This window comes from Juglans microcarpa x Juglans regia, chromosome 3D, assembly GCF_004785595.1.
Source record: "Juglans microcarpa x Juglans regia isolate MS1-56 chromosome 3D, Jm3101_v1.0, whole genome shotgun sequence".
In the NCBI taxonomy this organism is placed as follows: Eukaryota; Viridiplantae; Streptophyta; class Magnoliopsida; order Fagales; family Juglandaceae; genus Juglans; species Juglans microcarpa x Juglans regia.
In genome coordinates, this window is record NC_054598.1 from 32,379,571 (window position 1) to 32,391,129 (window position 11,559).

The window sequence follows — 11,559 nt, forward strand, 5'->3', positions numbered from 1 at the left end:
ATAGATACAACCTTGAGCTCTCTCTCATATATATAGATATGTTGGCATATATACATATATGATCCAGAGGGCAGGCAGAGCAAGAAAGCAAGACAGCAAAGCTTAGATCTGTCCTTGATCATGTTCTGGGTGACACCAAGAAAACCAAAACAAATTTAGCAACAAAGTACTAACATTACTGCAAAAGACAACTTTGTAAAATTGTAAACTATTGGCATAGTTAGTTTTGCTGATCCAGCATCATATGATCAAGAAGAGGATTTATACACAAAGTAATAAAGACTGCACTACAAGGTCCTAATTACACAAAGTAACTTATCAAAAAAAATTACACAAAGAAGTAGCTTCAGAATAGAAAAAGAAATTACAGCAAATTACAGAGTGGAAGTTCCTCTCCCTCGGGAAATTCCCTTTTGAAGGTAATGCCACTAGGGTGCAAGAGAAAGAAATGTGTTAAGATGGAATTTAAACCAATACTGGGATGAGAATGTGTAATTTAAACATTCAGATGCTACTGAAGAGGATGGATCCTGAAAGTTTCATAAAAATTAAGGTGAATTAGAAAAACAATCAGTTATCAAAAATAAAAGGCATGTTCCGTTAACACACGTGTTTGATGCTTAACACACATGCTTATATATATATATATATGGAGTAACACACATGAAAATTCTAAGCTTAGTACGTGACAACTAGCTGAAATGCATTAAAGTCAAGGCTTTTGGGTTAAGCATTTGCTAAAATTTCTAAAGCTAACCATGCTTTGTTCCAGATTAAAAACAATGGAATATTCACCAAGGTGTGACGCCCAAAACACACGTGTTTGATGCTTAAGAAAACCAGATGTATTGCCTACATCTATCAACTTCTTGCGTCTCTAATTTCCACTGTAATCCAACCATTATTCACACTCTTAAAACCTCAAAATCACTAATATGAAGATAAATAAATAAATTATAACAAAGTCAAACTACTATAAATCTAGGAACCAAAATAATTAAAAAGCAGCATGCTTAAGTGATCTGGAACTGGTCATGGTGCCCTAAAAATATTATTCTGCTACTGCACCAAGTCGATTTGGTGTCAGAGCCCTTTGCCCTATGTTATTATTCACTTTATTTATGGCAGATAATAAGTCCTCAGTTTCGAAGAAGCCATTACAAGAAGAAAACAATAGGTACTTCTTCATTAAAAAGTAAAACTCATAATCAGAGACTAAAACCAAAAACCTTATATATGAATCAGAGTGGCGCATAATGGGAGTAGCAGATAATAAAGAAAACCTTTTTTTTTTTCTTTTGTAACATGCAGTATTCATGATCCAGAATGATCTTCCAAATATTAAATTGAGGTCCCAAGATCAGTGTACCATATGAAAACATAAGAGAGAAATGCAATAAGACAAAGTCGAGAAACTCACAGTTGAAGAACTGAATAATAAAGTTGCAGGCATCCAAAGGAGAGACCAATTTACTTTCAAGCTTGGATAGCATCTCATCAGCTTTCATATGCAATTCCTAGCTAGCTACTTTACACTTGTCTCTATAAATTATTAGTGGGAAAAGGAATTAATTATTTTGCAACAAATTATGCAGAGTACTTGTCATTTGATCATGAGCTACCTAATCTTCTTGGTTTGCCCTCCCATTAACGTGTATTAATTATATCATATATACACACACACACACACACACACTCGTGGTCGTCAGAACTTCCCCACCAACAGTTTTATAATCTAAAACAATTTGAGAAAGCAAAATGCATGCCCCATTTGATATCTTAGTCTCTCAATCGGTCATGAATTTAGAAGATTATCATATATATATATATATATATATATATATATATAACACCTAACTTAATTAATTAATCGTTTGCCAGCATGCATGCTGTGCATTCTCTCATGATCTCTACCCACCTTTCTCCACTATTTCCATCTCCCAAATAACCTAAACCCCCCAGCATGCACCTATCTCCTTCAATTCTCCAGCTTTGAAAAACACTCTAGGCCCTTGAAAATAGCAATCTATTTCCTTCTAGAGGGCAATAAAATTAAGTAACCTCCAAATTACTAAGAAAATGATCAATTCAGTACTGAATTGATATCTTTTCTCCTGTTTCTATCTAATAGGCATGGTACTCACAAAACACCAGACTATGAACAAGCACAATGATATCTTTTCTCCTGGTTTTTGGGTACACACGTTCTAGGCTATGCTTCAAATTTTCACGCAATGATCCAGGCTCGTTGAATATTGTAAAGTATCAAAAGCTAAAACTTGACAAGCTCACGTTTAGTGTGGAGAAATGAAACCAAGATAGGTTTAAGAAAGCATACCTATCTCCCTGGTCACTGTGCTCAGCAAAATCAAGATTCCATTCGCTAATCCTCTGCATTGCAGCATATCCTCCAGTGGCGAAGGCCCTAAGAAGGTTCAGAGTCGCCGCGGATTGGCAATAAGCCCTTATCAATCTCTGGGGGTCCGGAATCCTTAATTTCTCATTAAAAGCATCTCCATTTATGTTGTCTCCTTTGTAACTCGGCAGTTTCACACCATCCCTCTCCTCAAATGGAGCCGATCTGGGTTTCGCAAACTGACCCGCCATTCTCCCAACCTAAAACAGATCAACCCACCACGATTCTCAATCATAATTCAAAAATCCAAATATTGAAATCATCAAATCTAAATATGTTCATGTGGTTAGCACCGAGAGAAAAAACAAATATAGATCATTTCAATATCTATTACACAAACAACCCAAGAGAAGCAATACAGACCCTAATGATAGGCATTTGACCACCAAACATAAGAACAGCACCCATCTGAAGAAGCACCCTGAAGGTGTCCCTTATGTTATTCGCACTGAACTCCTTGAAACTCTCGGCGCAGTCCCTTCCTTGCAAGAGAAAGGCATTGCCCACGGCCGCCTAGGCCAGCTTCTCCTTCAGGTGCCTCGCCTCGCCAGCGAAAACGATGGGAGGGAAGGCCTCGATGGTCTGGAGCACCGAGTCCAGCTCCTTCTGGTCCGGGTACTCCAGGAGCTGCAGCGCAGTCTTGGACTTCCAGGTCTCCACCGTCCATTTCAAATTCGATGCGGCGACGGGCAGCGTAGACTGCTTGGTCGAGGGCTCGGCAGCATGGACAGCCGAGATGCGAGTGATCAGGGGCTTGGCGTCGTACGCTTTGGCGGAAGTGGGAACCAGAGAGTAAGTGGGTTGGTGATGAGGGTGAGAAGGAGGGGGTGGCCGTCGAGGTGAGGTCGCGGTGGCCTGCTGGGGCCGTTGGCGGCGGGCTGTGCGCGGCGGAGGGTTGAGGGAGAAGAGGGACTGCGGAGAGAAAGGGGGAAGGGGAAGAGATGGCTGGAGGGAACGAAATGAGAAAACCTAACGCGGGGGATATAATTTAATGAGCTTTTCCGGCGCTTTTGAATCGCCGCTAATAAGTTAAAATGGGAGCATGTGTTTTTACAGCGACAATTTTCGCCGCAAATAGTAAATACTGCGGCGATTTTCTTTAATCGACGGAAAATTAATGCCGCTACAGTTAATAATTTTATTACGACGACAAAAATCGCCGCAAAAGGTATAAATATCGCCGCAAAAATAAATTATACATTTTTCCTCGGTGATTTCCCAACTTTGCAACGAAAATTAAACGGCGACTTGAAAATTGCTGGAAATAACCTCTATTTGCAGAGAATTTTTTTGTGACGATTTTAAAATCGCTGAAAAAGGCCTGATTTCTTGTAATGAACAACTTGTAAGGCAAAATTCCAATTGGAGTTCAGCTTCAAATTCTCAATACAATAATCTCGAAAGTGGAATGAAAGTAAGATAGTAGTATAATATATAAAAGAATAATGTTATATACAGTCATGGGTTGTGTAATCGTCTTGCACTACTTTTGAAAACATGTGGGGTCAATCCAATTAAATTCGAGTCAACTTTTGTGTAGATTTAGACTATATATATGTTGGATTTATTTTTCCAAAACTACTTATTATATAAATAATATGTTGGCATATTCTTACGTAAAAAAGAACAATAATAGGTTCTTTCTTGTCTAATAACAACTTGCAAGGCAAAATTCCAATTGGAGCTCAACTTCAAATTCTCAATGCTTTTGCCTTTAATTATGGACAATCCTGAAAGTGGAATGCTAGAAAGATAGTAGTATAATATAAAAATGAATAATATTATATACATTCATGAGTTGTGTAATCATCTTGTACTATTTTTTAAAAAAGAATGGAGTTTACTATTAAAAAATTAAATTTTTTATATACATATTTTATTTACTCTCTTTTTTAAAGACGGGTGCAACACTTATCTAACTTATGACTATAAATATTATTTCTCTTCATTGTATAAGTTGAATGAACCCTTGGTCAAAAACTAGCATACTTGTGGAAACTAGCTAGCAGAAATCTACTGTGATAAAAGAGGTGAAATACAGTGGTTTTGGAAATGGAACAAAATAATTAAATAAATCATGTCAGCTGCTCTTTTCTACTTAGAATTCAAAATGGAACCTTAGATCCAATCCAATTGTAAAAGTTGAGTGGGTTCCGGCCCATTCACCTACCAAATAATTTAATAAGCAAATGCTACTGTTTCTGCTGGGCCTCCGTTAGATTTTTTATTTTATTTTATTTATTAATTAAGAAAATATTTTTTTAATAATATTATAAATTTTTTAAAAATATATTTAGAAGTGTTAAAAAATATATGTGAAATAAAAAAAAATACAGATGAAATGTATTATCGGGAGCCCTCAGAGGGAACTCCCAGCGACTGTAGAGCCACCTATTTAATAAAAAAAAAATTTATTTATCATTTTCATACATTACATATCATTTTTTTATTTTTTTTTCTTATCAAATACGTAGCATATGGATAATAAGTAAAAAATTTAATTAGTTTAAGAAAAATAAAATCAAAGATTTTTTTTTTTAAAAAAAATAAAAGAAAATATATTTATATATAGTGTATACACTGTATAGTATGCGAGAAAGAGTTTGCCTCAGCAATCAACTGCCATACATTACAGCACTAATAATGAAACGATCCCCGTACACCACCTTCGGCTTCAATAGTCGATCATCATTGGCCCCAATTTCTTTTAAAGGTCTCAATAATTTATATTAACATGTCACATTTTGACTAATTATTTTTATCAATTACTTAAATGATATTTTATTAAACGATATTCTATAAATAGTAGTAAAAAATTAATGATAAAATATTAAAAAATAATAAAAAATAATAATAAAATAATAAATAGTAATAATGTATTATTAGAATACCTGAAAATACCTCAATGTCCAATGTTTCATAGCAATTTCAATAGGGAATAATGAAATCTAGGATGAAGAATAGTATTATTCCTTTTTTTTTACTCTCCTCCCACGCATATTGTGATAGAGAAATGATATATTTATATTTCTTTTAAATTTTTTTAATAATTTTAAGAATAATTATAGAAAATTAAAATATTTAAATTAAGAAAGTTTTAACAACACTTTTGATAAGGTGATGCTATCATATTTATTTGTTGTAAAATAATAAAAGAATTATTAGTGTATTATTATTCATTGCAATATTCCTCTCCCTTGAAGAAGGGATTGGGAGGGAGGAGGAGAGTGTTGTGATTAATCTTCTAAAAATCACATTTTTTCTATTCTAATAAAAGAATGGTACAACCTAGGTTTTGAAAGGAGCAAGGTGTAGCAAGAGACGGGTCCGATAAAAGCGAAGTTTTTTTTTTATTCATTTTTTTATACTGTTAAACTTTTTTAAAAAATAAAATAAAATCACGACATCATTAAAAAATACTTCCTTAAAAAAATTGTTAGGACCCAACTGTCGATGAGAGTAGCAATTTTGTTTTGAAAGAAGGAAAAATTTGAAAAGTTGGTAGAGACTATCAATCAACTAGAGCCGAGAGTATGGCTAGAACTTAGAAAGGATGGAGTTAGTTGGCACTTATGGAGCAGCTTAGGAAGGAAAAATTTTATTCTCAAGTTGGTATGTAGTTTGTAGAGCACATATAATATAATACTTATGTGGTATAATTTAATTTGGAAGATAAACTTAAAATTTGAATCTTATAAATAAAATCTTACCATATAAGTGATGTGAATGATGTGCTCTACATACCAGCTTGACTTGAGAGTAGAATATCTCTTATTGAAGAATTGGACCAAACTATCTGAATGATCACTCTTTAATTCAAAACAAATTGATCACTCTGAGAAAATAAAGGTAATAGATGGCAACAACAATCACTATAGCTCACTGGGAATTTGTATAATTGTTAAGACTAGATAAATTGTATTTCAGATGTTATAAATTAGATATAGCTTATCTCCTCATTGTAATTCTTCCTTTATAAATTCAACACAATAATAAGATATAAAATAGGGCAAATTATAATCAAACACTTTATATCTCATCTAGTATCAAAGAAGGATCTTGCTACTGGTATTGATAAAAGGTACTGATAGTTTGGACCGATCATTGTAATTTATTTTTTTTCACATATTTTTTAAACATCTTAAAAAATTTTAAAAAAAAACACAAATTCAAATTCACTAATTTCCTTAATCATTAAATAAAAAAAATATCGATCCATTTGGGACCCAATTTATTAGTCTGCCAAGCATTTTTCATCAGAGAAATCATAAGAACTGAAAGAACTCAGTATTGAGAGAAAAAGTTTTCCTCATATCATTTCATGTTTTGTACATGTATATATACTAAAGTTGTAGATAAACTATACAAGGTAACTTAATCTATACAAGAACAAATCAACATTAAACTACTATCCATTACAAGATATCAATATGCTGGAATGGTGGTGCTAATAATCTAGAGACTTGAATGATAATTGATCTGCAGTGGCTGCATTTGATCTGTCATTTTGATTTTTTTCCTTAACAGCCCCTTGCAAGCTAGGGGTGATACCCGCATGGTGCGGGCCCTCCCCCGCACCCCGCCCCGCACCATGCTGGGGTTGGGGGTTTTTCTCCCGCCCTCGGGAGGCAGGGGCGGGGGAAAAAATCTCATCCGCCCCGCCCCCTGCTTAGGCCACCCCATTGTGTTTAAAAAACAAAAATTTGGTCTAAAAATATTTTTTAGACCCAAATTATAATATAATTTAAATAATAAATTAAAATTTATAAATATAAAAAAACCTTAAACTCATTAGAGTCGGATTTTGGATTGATTTGGCCTCCTAGGCCAACCTTTATATAGGAGGCCAAGGCAATACAATAGTCATTCTTAACCAATGTGGGACTTAGGTTGGACTAGCAGGCCAAGACAATCCAATGACTTGAATATAATTTTAAGTTTTTAATAAATTGTATATATCTATATGCAATATATTTATTTATATATTAATATATATAAATAAAAATATATATATGGGAAGCGGGGGCGGGGGGCGGAGCGAGGCCCCGCTACCCACCCCTACCGCAAGCTAATGGGTGAATCCTGAACCATTAGCTTGGCACATAAGAAGGAAAATCGAGCTGTAGTGAGACCTTTTGTAAAAATGTCACCAACTTGCTTTGTAGTAGAACTATGATTTGCTGCAATATCCTTGTTTTGAATCTTATCTCTTATGAAATGATAATCAATTTCTATATGTTTAGTCATACCATGAAAAATAGGATTTGGAGCTAGAGCTAATGCACTCAAGTTGTCACACCAATGCAAAGGAGAGGAACATTAAGGTCCTTGAGAAGCATGCGAATCCAAAACATTTCAGCAGTAGCGAATGCCATTGACATGTACTCTACTTTAGTGCTAGAGCGAGATACTCCTGCCTGTTTCTTTGCACTCCAAGAGATCAATGTGGAACCCAAGTACACAACAAAACCTGTTGTAAATCTTATGTCATCAATGGACCCTGCCCAATTTGAATCACAGTAAGCATTAAGGTGAAGTGAGCTAGGTGTGTACTGAAGTCCATAGTGAGGTGTAGCCTTCAAATATTTGATACTCTTTTAAGTGCTATGAAATGTTCAATTGTTGGTGAATGCATGAACTGATAGAGTTGATTTACTTGGAAAGCTATGTCAGATCTAGTAATGGTACAATATTGTAGTGCTCCAACGAGCAGTCTATATTCAGTACCATCTGTGAGTGGCACTCCATTGTATCTTGACAATTTGGAGCTCGAGGCTAGTAGATTAGAGTAAGGTTTTCCCCTAGCGTCTTGGCTCGATAAAATAGATCAGCTATGTATTTGGGTTGATTGAGATGAATGCCTTTTGAGTCCTTGTGAACTTGAATTCCCAAGAAGTAATGTAAGGTGCCCAAATTTTTCATTGCAAAATCCCGACTTAGCTGTGAAATGAGTGTTTGAATAAATGAATCACTTGAACTTGTGATTATAAGATCATCAACATAAACCAATACAAAGACATTAATGGAGTCTATGTAATATGTGAATAGAGAGTAATCAACTTGAGATTCCTCAAACCCAAGACTGAGAAGAGCTTGGGATAGCCTTATGAACCAAGCTCGAGGAGCATGTTTACATAGATGATGAGGATATGATTTATCAATGAATCCAACAAGTTGTTCCATAAATACTTCCTCATTCAAGTGGCCATGTAAAAATGCATTTGATACATCTAGTTGATGAAGTGGCTAGTTGTAAGAAACTGCTAAGGAAAGCACAATTCTTATTGTTGTTGTCTTCACCACAGGACTAAAAGTTTCAGTAAAATCAATGCCAATTTTTGCTCAAACCTTTTTGCCACCAATCTGGCCTTGTATCTATATATGGTACCATCTGCTTTAAGTTTCAACTTGTAAATCCACTTGCAATGTATGACATTTTTATGTGAAGGTCTGGGACAAGGTTCCCATGTTTGATTAGCTTGTAAGGATTCAAATTCTGATGCTATGGCAATTATCCATTCAGTAGATTTTGCAACCTGAGCAAATGTGTTGGGTTCAACAGGTAAAGCAAAGGTATTGAGCTAAACATAAGGGTGCTTGGTGCTATAAAACAGTTGGTAACCTATGTACTGTTTGGGACAAGAAACACCAGCTCGAGATCTAGTTGTCATAGGGTGATGAGGTAGAGATGGAGCAACTTTTATGGATGGTTGATGAGAATGAGTGGAGGCATTGTCATGTGAGTCAATAATAGGAGAATGGGAAATAGGTGGTGCTTGAAATTGGTTAGATAAAGAAGATAATAGTGATGGTGTTGGTAATATTACAGGGAAGTATTGGTTGGAGGGATTGTAGATTGTACCTGATCATAGACTAGGAAAGTGCATTCATAAAAAATAACATGACGAGAGATGAACACCCTAGTGCTTTGTGGATCTAGACACTTGTAGCCTCTATGATTTAGATTGTGGCCCAGGAAAATGCATTTCTTACTGTGAAAGTTGAGTTTGTGAGAATTGTATGGCTTGAGTAAAGGGTAGCAGCAGCAACCAAAGACTTTGAGTTCTTTATAGTCTGGTGCCTTATGGAAAAGAGTGGTGTATGGTGATTCAAGATTGAGGAGAAGAGTAGGCAATCTATTTGAGGAATACTGTTGTCAAAATCGCATCAACCCAATATTTTTGTGCAAGACCTGAATGTGCTAAGAGAGCTAGACCAATTTTAGTTATGTGCCTAAGTTTCCTTTCAGTAACCCCATTCCGTTGAGGTGTATGAGGACAAGATATTCGATGAAGTATTTCATTCATGTCTAATAAGTGCTTGAACTGATGTGAGGTAAACTCACCAAGTCTATCAGTTCAAAAAGATTTGATAGTTGTGTTGAATTGATTTTCAACAAAGCACTTAAACTTAACAAAACTTGAGAAAACTTCAGATTTACGAGTCATTGGAAACAACCATGTATACTTGAAAAAGTCATCAATAAAAATAACATAGTGATTACAACCTCCAACAGATTAAATAGAAGATGACCAAACATCAGAATGGATGACTTCTAAAGGACTGAAACTGACTCTTGAAGATCGACTAAAAGGCAATTGTTTTATTTTTGCTAGCTGACAAGATTCACAAACAAAGGAAGATACATTTTGTTGGGACATTGGAAATTGAAAATGCTTAAGAACATGTTTAGTTATTGGTGGAGATGAGTGTCCAAGTCTGTGATGCTATAGAGACTTTGAAGTTTTAGCTCCCATCATGCAGGTAAACCTTGTGTTATTTTTTATAAATGCCATTTGCAGTTGGATTGGGTACAATCCATCCTCATTATGCTTGTGATGTTGCAGCTTCTTGGTCTTGCAATCCTTTATAGAAAAATCAGATTCAGTGAGTTCAAAAAAATAGTTATTATCAACATACAACTTTTGGACGTTCAAAAGATTGACAAGAGCTTGAGGATGATGAGAAATATTATTAAATGTGAATGAAGAAGTTGGAGTGGAATGTATACTAGAACCAGAATGTCGAATAGGTAGAGAGGTACCATTACGAACTGCAACTGACTCAGGACCTTGATATGGCTGTTGATATGAGAGATTATCCAAGTTGGCTGTAATATGAGTGTTTGCCTCACTGTCAACATACCATACTTGGTCTTCAATAATTGAGTTTTTGGTTGCAACCATTGCTACTAGCTGCTTAGGAGGATGACGACCCTGTAAGCATGGTCCATTCTATGAAAACAATCCAAAACTTCGTGATTTGTTCTCACATAGATTTGACATGGAACTTGTTTAGATGTGGAATAGGAGTTGGTGGGCTTAAAGTTCACATGTGGACTGGACTGCTTTTTGTTGATATTTTTGAGATGGGCCAGATTATTTAGATTTGGAATGGGGAGGTTGATTGTTATGATATTGAGAGTAAAGAGCAAAACTCACAGCTTCAGTATAGGATGTCTGTGCAGCTAGTAGCAATTCATGGTTTAACAATTCTACTTGGAAGTCTTCAAAAGTCATAGGGGTATTTCGAGTAGCAAAATTAAAAGCAATCACAAATGAGGTATAAGAGGGGCTGAGTCCACTGGTGATGTATGAGATGAGATCCTCATCATCAACTTATTTTCCCACAGTTGCTAATTGAACTATCAATGTCTTGGCCAAGGAAAGAAATTCTTGGCAGGACTTGGAGTCTTGGCGAAGACTCTGTAATTGCCTTTTGAGATGTGCAACTCTTGAACGAAATTGTAATGAAAATCTGGCTACTAAAGACTGCCACACTTGTTTGGAAGTGTTAAGACCATACACAATTGAAAGTACAGCTTCAGTAAGCGTGGCATTAATCCAGATTAGTAGATACTAATCTTTCTTGTTCCCAATGATGTAATCTGGATTTAGAGTTTGGGAATCAGGTAGGTGTCGTGGAGGGCATGGCTCAGTGCCATCAACAATACCCAAAAAATCATGACTCCTTAAGACTGAAAGAAACTGTGACACTCATAACAAGTAATTTGAGCTGTCTAGTTTGACAGAAACTAACTAACTGTGTGATGTTGGGAAAGGAAAACATGATTGTAGTAGAACTAGAATTGGCCATAACAATAGGTGTAAACCCGTGGGGCTCTTGATACTGTGAAAGAACTT

At 35.5% G+C, this 11,559-nt stretch overlaps 1 pseudogene; it reads right to left on the reverse strand.

Moving 5' to 3' along the window:
• Positions 1-511: 511 nt before the first annotated feature.
• On the reverse strand, positions 512-10,935 carry LOC121255226 (annotated as a pseudogene).
• Between the last annotated feature and the right edge of the window lie 624 nt (positions 10,936-11,559).